Here is an 11,609-nt window from a genome sequence, read left to right as displayed (position 1 = left end):
TATAGAGGAACATCTTAATGAATAAAACTTTATTTGTCATCGTAGAAATTTTGTAATTTAGGATATACGACTATCTTTATGGGAATTAGTTTCTGGTGGTCTCCTCTTTAATGGATCTATCCGTATGTATATCTATTTGCGAAGGATAGCATATTTTTGAGAATATATAAAAGAATGCATATGATTAGTTTCTGCATATTAATTCTTTATTATTATACTTGAAAAAGGATATAAACGCTGTAATTTTTACAATAATATGGTTTGCTAATTAGACTAATATGTTTTCTTACCATCATTAAATAGCCCATATGTAAGAAGGACTTTATCCGCCTGTATGTTATAATGACTTTATCCACCTATATGTTATAATGACTTTATTCCATTTTGCTTCTGAGATCGGATTTCCACATCATAGGATTTGCTTTTTGACCGTCGACTGGTTGTGATAACTCATTACTTAACAAAACTGTAGCAGTATTTCGATATGCAGGACACAATCAAAGTATCATATTTTCATTGTAACAATGAAGCATTATTTAATTTAAATTCTAAATCATATTTTCATTGCAACAATGAAGCATTATTTAATTTAAATTCTAAGTAAAAGAGAGGTAAAATATAAGTCATTCAATGATGTTGATATTTGTATATTCGCATTCAGTACGACAAATGGTTTTCCATGATAAATGCCTTTTAAAGGATGGTTTTAGTTGATGGACGCCGCAAAAACTGAACTATGGTAGAGAATGGAGTTAGATCTTGTGGTGGATGTTAACAGGTTTCTTGTGAGATATCTAGTGGTTCTGCTGTGGGGTTCATATATATGTATGTGTTAAACTTGATGAGGTTGAAAACAGTGGGGGTAGGGTTTCTTTGGAATCGAATGTGTTGTCCTGGCTTTGTTATATGCCACAAGATTTCACAGAAGTAGTGTATACTATGCATGCGTTCAGTCTATCAAAGTGGATTCTGTGGAATATTAACAAATAATTCATAGTGATGTTCATTTGTGTCCTGATTTTGATATGGGGCCTTACAAGTAATAAGATATTTACAATGATATTTCGTCTGCAATACAGACCGATAGTTTCTCTACTGACTTCACAGTAATGTTTGTTATCCATGGATAGTCATATAAGAATACTTTTAGAATACTTTACCAGGAGTTAGAAAGAAGGTATGCTTTTAAATATCCAAGCTTAAGATACAATATTATCTGGCTACAGTTCATATAAATAAAGACTAAGCATTATATGTGAAAGCTGAATGGGAATAAGAATCTATGTTTAGATCATATAAGTAGGTTGATACAACAATTCTGATTTGAACATAAATAGACACAAGGGAGATAAACTCGGCTGTTACTTGGCTTTACGACTCAAGCGACGAGTGTTACATTCATTAATATATATCGACCCAATAATGATGACTCACACTTTATGAATATTTGGAGAAAACTAAAACGCATTTACTGGACGATTTTATTGCTTGATAACGTGACTGGAACTTGATATTGCACATGAAAATGGATTTTGAAAATTATCAAAATATTAATATTACACTGGAAGAAATTGAAGCATTATTGAATGTTTCGAGTTATTAGATATTCGGAGGATCTTAAACAAATAGGACATTCCATGGCGCTGGAAAAACCCTCGACAATGAACTATAGGCTTTTGTTAAAGTGATGTATTTGAATATATTCAAAGTAGCTATGCTGTGCCGTGCCAGGTCATATTTACTATGGGGTGTTATCGTGCATGTATATAGTTCAATTTCGAGATTTGTACCAACCATTCACCAATCTGTGAAACGCTCATTATGTTCGCACTGTGCAACCCTGAATACTGTAAAATATCCTATTGACAAAATTTATTATTGAATTCAATTACCTGCTTCGGCCGAATTATGTCATTTGTTCTTTCAGTGCCAGAGCTGTTTACATTTGCCTACATCTGGGCATGTTGCTCATTGGCTTATTATTCATGTATGCTTTGTTCTTTCCACATACGCTATATGTTACCAACCGCGAGATCCAAACGCATTTTATTCGTTTGATTTCCGGTCGGTTAGATTCTATGGGTGTAAAAGAACGCGTTGTGAACCATCGAGCAGTTGTGTTTTTGGCTGTCAATTAGAAAATATATAAAAGCCAAATAATCCACTATTTGCCAGCAGCGTTCGAGGATAGTCCCAGCTCCAGAGTTTTGTTAATATTGAAGGTGATAACCATTGACTTAAAACACCCATGCAAGTACATGAACCTATAAATGCCTTCATAGTTGGAATATTGGTATCCATATTACTTCCGTAGGTCAGTGATCCTGTTCTGTGTACAAATTAATTGTTGTAACTAAATGTAGTCTACGATGTAAATCCTGTTTCAGATCAATATATTGACAAGGTAAAACTTCGTCGTAGTGTTCAATCATGGTCCCTTCAAACATCAAATCGGGGGGAATTTATGAGCAGTTACGGTTTCAAATGTAAGTTAGTGTAAAAACATCAAAGTCTTCATCACTGTCAACATTTGAGCGGTAAGCTAACCAGTTATCATTCGCTCAGTTCATTTCGATATAGTCACGATCACGATTACCACTGCATAAAAAAAATTGATTTCCCCATAGCAAAATTGTTTACATTGTCGTCTGCCTAAAAAATCAACATTCCTCAAAAAATTGGCACCCACATCAATGCCATCACTTGCCGCTTCAGTTATGTCCGTCATATTTTTCTCCACACGTTAAAACGCATGTTTCAAATCAAATTTTTAAATAGCCAGTTATAATAGACCTTATTTAGTTTGATCAAGTAGATATAACGATCCCCACTGCCTAAAATGTAAATTGCCACACAAAAGCGTCTATATTTTACTTAATTCAGCAAGAACAACACAGCCATCACGCACTATTCAATACAACTGGTATTTCTACACCAGCACGTTAAACTGAATTCTGAAATCAAAAGTTTACCAGTTTTGAGATACATTAAAAACATGCTGTCACAGCACGATATAGCATGTGTGCCTTCTAACTTTAATTGATACCTTTCAAAAGACTACAGGTAAAATAATGACGTTTGATATAGTTAAATGCATACTTCCTCAGAGTGGTATGTAGCTTGTAGTGAACATATAAATTTGAACCATGATTTCATCAATTGATCGCCATGCAAAACCGAGACCTGCATTTCAAATGTTTTGTAATGCATTCGTCTGGCAGAGCATATTATCTAACTTTGGTAAAACTAAAGGGACTTGTTTTTGAAAGACTAAACATGTCTCCACCCTACCAACCATGTTAATGTCGTTCTGTTATACTGGTACTTGATACACGGAAAAGAAAAACGTTTTGTGCCTAGAACTAAAGTATGTGAAAAACTGCTCTAACAACACGAAGTCATCTACATATGTATGTCAACATGTATACCTTGTCTTCATCAAGTATTTTTTATATGTTGAGCTAAGAGTTTTTAGTTTTACAAAAAAAAAACCATAAATATTTATTTAGCAAATGTCAATAAACTTGAAAATTTGCTGTAATGGAGTGCAAACCTACTCAGGTCGTCTACACATTATTATAAAACATTTTTTGTCTACCATTAAGTAATTGCTGGTTAAGCATAAAAGTATGGTTTTCTTAAAAATAATATCTCTCATTATACATTTTAAATAGGTGTTTAAAATTAAAACATAGGGACAAACTCGAAAAGAATCTAAGAGATCTTAGGACATACTCAATATCGGATCTAAATATCTGATCTGACCTCTTTTGGCTAAATAGTTGTATTTTGTTAATTTCTTGATTACGATGTAGATAGCAACAAGGTTTGGCCAAAAATAGTTTTAATAATAAAGTGCTTCAAATTTTAATAAAATCGTTTGTATTTTATATGTATGCTTATGAATTCCATTTGTCTACCTCTAGTGAGTTTAGGATAATCATCCTTACAATGTCTATGTCAAATAGTTCCATATCTGAATTTGTTTCAAACGTGTAAAAGATGAAATTTTTTCAAAAGGGCACGAAAGACTAATCAGCTTTTTCCAATATAATATAAATATACCTATCAAAATTCATTTGTCAACCTGTGGTGATTAATCGAAATTTTGCTTTCAAAGTTTCTGCTAAAATTTCAGAAATAAAATAGAGAAAAATACGTACAAATGCTTTTAAAAAGGCCAGTTACGCGAACCAAATTGGGTCTTTGAACCCACTCAAGATAATTAATGTCCAGTCTGGTTTTGTCTTACGTAATAGTTGTTAGATAGCTTGCTTACACGTTATAGTGGACAGCCTGAAACCAATCGGTCTGTCTCTTTGGGTAGGACCTAACTATGAGTGCAATATATGCAATGGTCAGGTATATGTTTGAAATATAACTATTTCATCCTTACAGTTAACAACGGTTCGTTATATTGTTGTACGAGTAGCAACTGTATATTGCCTATGCTGTGTGAGAAGAATAATGGATTCATACTCCGTAAATTAATTATGTGAACAGAATCAAATGTGTTCCAAAGGAAAGATTTTGAAGTAAAACGACTTCCTCGTCAATAGGCATATTTAAGAATGTCAAAAATGTATTATACTCCACATATAAAAAGATCAAAGAGGGTCAAATATTATTTTCTGTTTCTTCTTACCGATAAGTAGGACTGCAAATAATATCATGTATGGTAAAAGTTCAGGTTGCTGAGGTAATTGGCGATAATGTACTGCCCATTCGTGAGCATTGATTAAAACTTTAATATCTGCACAGGAAATCAAAGAAACATGTATGGTGCTTAAGTGCTCTCGTTTGAGAAAGAATGGATACCTTGTGTTGAAGCAAATAATAACGAATTCACAGAACAATATTGGTAAGGGGTGTTATAATGGTGCGAATTTATTTTCACAGTTGCGCTCAGCAGTAGCTAAATTGATGAAAACATTTAATACATGTTACACTCCAAAGGTTATAAGAAATTACCCCCGACCACACATTAAGCAAACCCAAAATCGTTGGCAAATGAAGCAACATTGTCAAATAAGCTGATACCATATTTACACCAATATAAGCATTGTGAAAATAATCCGTAGATTTTATAATTCACAATTTGAAAAATGAGCAATCTAAATCTGATTTTTATTGATACAGTAAAAACAGGTCTAAGCTCAAACGTCTTTCTAAGTACCAAATCCAGCGATATTGCACCCGTTCTCATTGCCTTCATATTCAGTGCACTGACTGTACTGACTACCATTTTGAAATAGCGCATTTGCTCGTTTCGGGCCTATATATGGGACATAGTCACTTAGGAGACGGGAATTCGGCAGATTTACCGAAGGTCAGTTCAATCATTTATACACCTAACTGCAGACATGCATTGTTCTGAGTCGGCGGTAAGAACGAGTTTGCTATGGCGTAGGAATACGTCGAGGCCGTCAGGTCGAGACGTATTGTTAAACCAAATCAATCGAGCTCTTTCTCCAGCCTCAGTAAAGAACACGAATGTGAATTTTGTATTTTTTAGATATCGCCTTTCTTACGCTTTTTAAATATATGTAGCTTTACTGCATCAATGAAATTCAAAGAACTGAGTTCAAATCTGGGTGTATGATACGGAAATATAGACTGAAAAGCTATATCGAATACTAGATCAAGCATGTAAGATTAAATGGGTAAGCAAAAAAGTATTAAATGGGTAAACAGTAAATGTTCTCCTTTCTTGAGTGTTCAAGTTCTTGGGAAAATCATAAGCAACAATAACATAATTAATGGAATTCCCAGCGTAGTCAATCCCCTTCTTCCAATAGCCGACAGCTTTAACACGACTCTTCCTCTTCTACAAGACGTACTTCTTTCTGGAGCATGGAACGCTTCGCTTTGTGCTTGCTGATTGCCATGTAGATCTTTTCAAACGTTCCATACCTGGCCTTTCTGTTGCTACTCTACTTACCATATTACATGGTCTCAGCCTGTATTCTGCTGTAAATATATAATGTAATATTCTCACACAAAAGAAAAGTCTCCCATCAAGTTGTGCTTTTCGAAAGTATTTCTTTGCGAATTAAAGGAATGCTAATACATTACGTTGTTGCACATAATTTCATACATCCGATAGACGTGACCTCAGTTGGTAAATGGTAGTTACGTCGGTTTGAATTTGATGCTCCTAAAAAACTCATAGGATGCCAAACGATATCCTAGAACACTCAGTAGCTGTTTCAAATCCAACTTTCTTGCGAAGAATTATGCGTGCTGGTAGTGTAATTTACACCGAAATTTAATCATTTTGCAACTCGACCAATTATCAAAGAAGAATATAATTGGCCCATGGACAACTTTTATACATGGAAGACGAAAACATAAACGTTAGCAGTGTCGGCAAAGATACATAATGCTCCCCAGCTCTTATTCCTATATAACACGAATCCATTTTAAAATTTCCATCCGTAGCCTGTTTTTTTTTTTTTCTTCTTCTGTAGACATTATAGTTTAAATTTCTGATGATGCACACGTCTTGTTCACTTAATCTTGACCTCCATTAATGTGGCAATCCAATGTCTCAGATTATTAATTGGCTATTCCCGCTACAACATTTTCATTCGTTTTTACATAGGCTGGGTGTCGAACTTTGATTGCTAGGGACCTTAATCAATGTAATTTAAATTCGTTTTTGAGATTTAAAGGCACGCACGAACTTTATTTGTTTCATTAAACTTTCTTACACATCCGGCACAGAAATATTCAGTTTTTGCTAACCTTACTTTTCTTATCTCTGGTTGTCTCAGTCATGTTGTGACAGTGTTTGGGAGGTCTTAAGTATGTGTGTGGGTGGGTGGGATTAATTGTACAATCAGTATCAATTACAACACCAGTATGTCACAGTTTCAGCTCCGCCGAAGAAAATGAGAGCTATATACGATAGTGATACAGATCTCTAATTACCCATGAACAATCCAACGCATGGTCAATTGTTCCACATTTTACTCTTCGTTAGAACTGTTTATCCAGTATCGTATCATTATTTACTATATAATATATAACTTAGTACTGATGAAAGTTATAAATTATTCATTTAAGGAATATTAATCATCTAATATTAATTTCACATTACTCCCAGCTATTAAATGTGATAATACCTCAATATTATCAAAAGTTTTATGTTGTTATTTTCTCACACGTGAAAATTGTGCGCTTCGAAAGGACACGTCACGCCATAACCCTCAATAACATATTTGTATTATTGTACCATGTTAACAAAACAATTGCACGTGACTCTTAACCTCATGTAATATATTACACCATATAACGATTGTAACTTTTAAGTTGTTGCTGTTTGGGATGTGCGGGTGTATATGCAGTAAATACGGTTAGATTCTACGGATAGAATTATTTTTATTTTCATTAGAACATTATAAGACCGAACGAACCATAGAAAAATGTGAAGAAATAACAGTAACTGATGAATATTGTACGTGTTAATTGTGTTAACTACATTGCAAAAATGAAAGAGTTCCTTTAAAGTTAAAGGAAAATATCCGGTGAGAAAAATATTCCACATTGGCGTTTGCACCGAGACAAGGATATACCAGTCTCCATACAGCCTCGTGTGATGGTGCAACCCCATGACTATGATTTCCTTGTCTCAGTGCCAACTCTACAATAGATTATATTAGTCCCGTACAACTTATATTAAACGAATGCCAATACAATAATATTCTTAGAAGTATCGATTGCTGGCTGGCTGAAGACACACCCGTGACCAATATGAGCTAAAAGTAATAAACCAATATGCCTACATTAGATGTACGATAGCGTAATCGCCGATCAAGGCGACCAACCTTGATTACCGAAGCTGCAAGATTTTGCGGTCCAGTGCTGTTTACAATCACAGATGCGTGCATTTTAAACAGTTTCTACCGGGAAAAGGTCGTAAAGAGCTAGAAAGGGACTAAGGGTTGGGAACTTTTATCTGTAAATGCGGTCTCATATCCCACAATATAACTACTGTTTCTCTTACTATCGTTGAAATTGCCGCGATTGATGCAGTAGTACTGCGTCAACAAATCATTAGGATTGATTTACAGGGTACGCCAAAAGGTATCTCAAGCTGACTTGAGAATTTCAAGCGCAATGCATTGTCGTCCTAATTTAATACTACCGTTAAATGAATGGTGTAACACTAATGCACGAGTTGAATAAAAGTTATAATCAGCCTCCTTCAAAAATGAATAAAAAAATAAAAATCGACTTGATTGATATTAAATGATGAAAAATAATCATTAAATGTTAATCTGATCTGTAATCATATTGAATCTGTTGCACATGTGTGATATAATTCGAACAGTAATAGAAAGTTAACTGAAACAAATTGCAAAGAAAATTACAGAAGAACCTGGCATGACATTTAGAACAAAAAAAAAATCAAACAGGTCGTTTTGAATATTGAATCTATTGAAAACAGATACCGCTTTGAAATGAAAGTAGATCCGATACACAGTTTTTGTTCTCCAATATAATGCGTGTTGTGCAGAACGTCCAATCTATAAAAGGCACGGTAATTTGGCTAATGTCAAAATCAAGACTGATAAATTTACACTTTCCCCTTTTCTTTGTAATGTTTAAAGATAGGAAGCTCTTTTTTTTTACAATTCACGTTTTGTTAAAACGTGTGTACTCTATACAGTTGGTTTTCTTGTGTTTGTTGCCTCTGAAATACAGTGACAAGTTTGATATCTAAGTCTAAAAAATAAAATAAAATAAAAAATGGATATATTATGATGTTTCATATATTCACCAGTAAATCCCAACAGTTGCATATTCGAATGCTGTATCATAACCACAATATTCGAAATAAAATTCAAATGTACATAAATAAGGACAAAGTTGAAAGAATTTAGTCTCGAGTTAGCTGGAGAGAATTTCCTGGACACTTGTTCTTGCATCATTTGTTTTATGTAACATTAGAAAGTATTGATACTAATCGTTTGGGAGGACCCACCATTGGTTTGTTTCAGTTTCAATATCTACTCGCTGAATTTATGTACATAAATGATTTCCTCTTCCTCATCCTCATTCTTTCTCTTTTTCTTATTTTCCAATTCGTCGTCGTTGTTGACTCTGCAGGGTCACGAGGACATAATGGTTCACGTCTTTTCTCAAACAGGACACCATTAATACTGGCCGCCATGTATAGCCTATCGTGTGCTGAAAAATGGCATTAAACCCTACAACAACAACAACTCAGACAGGACTAACGAACATAGTTTTCACCATATGGGATCCAAACCGAGGGCTTGTGCAAACGTCCTAGCAGGAGTTTATAAAAGGGGGATAATCCATGTCGCTTATCTGTTCAAAAGTCTGAAGAGGTGGTCACTGTAAGTAAAAGATTGATTTTGGTAGAATATTGTCGTATGTTGACTATATATACACAAAAAATATAGATTCCTGCCTAATTAATGAGAGATACTGGGACCGAGATCATGTGGCAAAAAAGCAACAGCCTGTGATCAATTGATGCAATATGATTGAAGGCGTGGTATTTCTTAGTAATCCGTCAATTGCATTTTTAATGATTAACTTCAAAATCAATCCCAGTAGTTGAGGAGAGTTGCTAATGGACAATAAGTAATAATGTTGATCGTGATTAAATTCTCCTATTTATCGTTTCTTCATGTGTCCATACCAGGGAAACTATTATATCTTTCACTGAAACCAAAATTGACACTGTACAACAACACGGTACACTACATGTTCTCTATACAATGGATACATAACTTTTGATATATTATTATTATTACTGTTTTTGTTTTGCTGAAATCCAGTTGTAAAAAGAGAAATATAAATTTCAAACGTGTAATGAAAGGTATATATTCGCTCATTTTTCTATACCATTAAAATGAAATATTCGTTTACAAGCATATACCGAAGTATTGAAATAACCAGATGGCTCTCTTTACCTAGAAAATCATACCCCTGCTAGAAGTCACTCGTTTCCCCCTTACTTCTTAGGACTTCTTGACAACTACTCAATGTCTAGAGGAAATTCTAACGCGCCCAGAGTATAAATAATTTTTTTCTCTAATCAATGCATGACCACAAATATCACATTTTCAACACAACTTCACAAATGCATGCCGGCCTCACAAATGCGTGGTTTCTCTTAGTACATTTTGTGACGTAGCGCCAGTACCTCATGCCGTGAAAACAACTCAAACATCAAATACAGGGAACTACTTTCACTACGCTATCCTAGGTCAGTCAAATCATGATTTTAAGTCTCATTTCGCCTGTAACTCTACACCATATTTACCATCATAGCAACAATAAAAAGCGTTTCCAAATGACGAAACAATCCCTTTTCAATTATTCCGTTGTACAAAGTATCAGCCTCTATCACAAATCCTTCACATGGAGATACACAATCAACCAACATAATTAGATTTTAACCATGCCTACTTTTGTCCAATATTACCGTTGAACCACTGATGAGTATTCTTTGTAGATTGAACTAATAAAAGACAGCTTTAAATATGAACACAGCACTCATCCACAGAGAATAAATTTGCAACTATGCCAGTATGACGTCTTTTAAAATATATTAAATCCTTATAGACTTATTCTAATCATTTAAAATCAGGCGAAAGTAATACTTCTACAAAACGTAAGCAGCAGGGAAGTTCTACAGACCCCCTGGCACAGACGAAATTAACCCTTCTAGACAAATAATTTCCGTAGAACCCTCAGAATTCAAAAATAAAGCCTCCTACGCGAAATAATCCGAAAAATTCCCCCCAAATTTGCATTTTCAGGCATAAAAAAAATGGCATCTTTTTTGGGGGGGGTATTGTAAAATTTATTTGGCATTGCAAATTCCGACTGCAATTTTATGAGTAAATCTGATCAAGACCGATTCGATATCTACTACGAGGATCATGAAGATTAATCGTGACAAAACCGTGCGGAGTTGCCTGAGCGTGACTAAAGAAATTTTTAAACTTATTTATGTCCATGTCGCCATTGCACCAGGTCTGATGAATATTCCTCAGCGTGTGAGTATCAACGCCATTGAAAACTGATAAAATATTACAATTATCTCTAATAACCTTCGGAATTTGCGTATATCGCTGCGTCACGTAAATCACATCGGTGTTCTTGTGTCGGCCACGCGAGAATATCCTAGCTGGGTTAGTTTGCTTATCCAGCATCACATCATCGAAAACAACAAGATTATTAGTATCGCCGTCTAAACTTTCCACTGATGGAGCCTCATTGATATCCGTTATAAATTCTATTGTGCCATCCTCAGTATTATCGCTAAATTCCTTTAGTACTTGATAACATCGCTGATCATCAACAGACGGCGCAACTAAATATAATTTATCCCATTTTAACCATCTCATTATCAAATTTAGCAACAATTGCGTTTTTCCAGAACCAGATGGTCCAATGATTATCATTCTTATCGAATTTGGTAATGCATCGATGTGTTTCACTTGCTCGCGTTTCTTTGTGGCTGAAAAATCAATTACATTCATGTTATTAGAATATTATGGATTCATATTGTGTTAAGTGTCGTACTCGAACTGCCACGCTAAATCCAATCGAAGTTGTCACGC

The 11,609-nt window shown here is 34.6% G+C and overlaps 1 long non-coding RNA gene across 1 annotated transcript in view; it reads right to left on the bottom strand.

Moving 5' to 3' along the window:
• Positions 1-7,485: 7,485 nt before the first annotated feature.
• LOC149782570 (uncharacterized) overlaps positions 7,486-11,609 on the bottom strand; it is a 194,474-nt gene continuing 190,350 nt past the window's right edge. The window contains exon 6 of the long non-coding RNA XR_016414386.1: positions 7,486-9,366. This is a non-coding gene — a long non-coding RNA (uncharacterized LOC149782570). The remainder of the gene's footprint in view (positions 9,367-11,609) is intronic.

Source organism: Sinohyriopsis cumingii, chromosome 15 (genome assembly GCF_028554795.1).
Source record: "Sinohyriopsis cumingii isolate HCF-2022 chromosome 15, ASM2855479v2, whole genome shotgun sequence".
NCBI classification, from domain to species: Eukaryota; Metazoa; Mollusca; class Bivalvia; order Unionida; family Unionidae; genus Sinohyriopsis; species Sinohyriopsis cumingii.
Note: the sequence above shows the minus strand (reverse complement) of the source record. Positions and strands in the feature narration are given on the sequence as shown.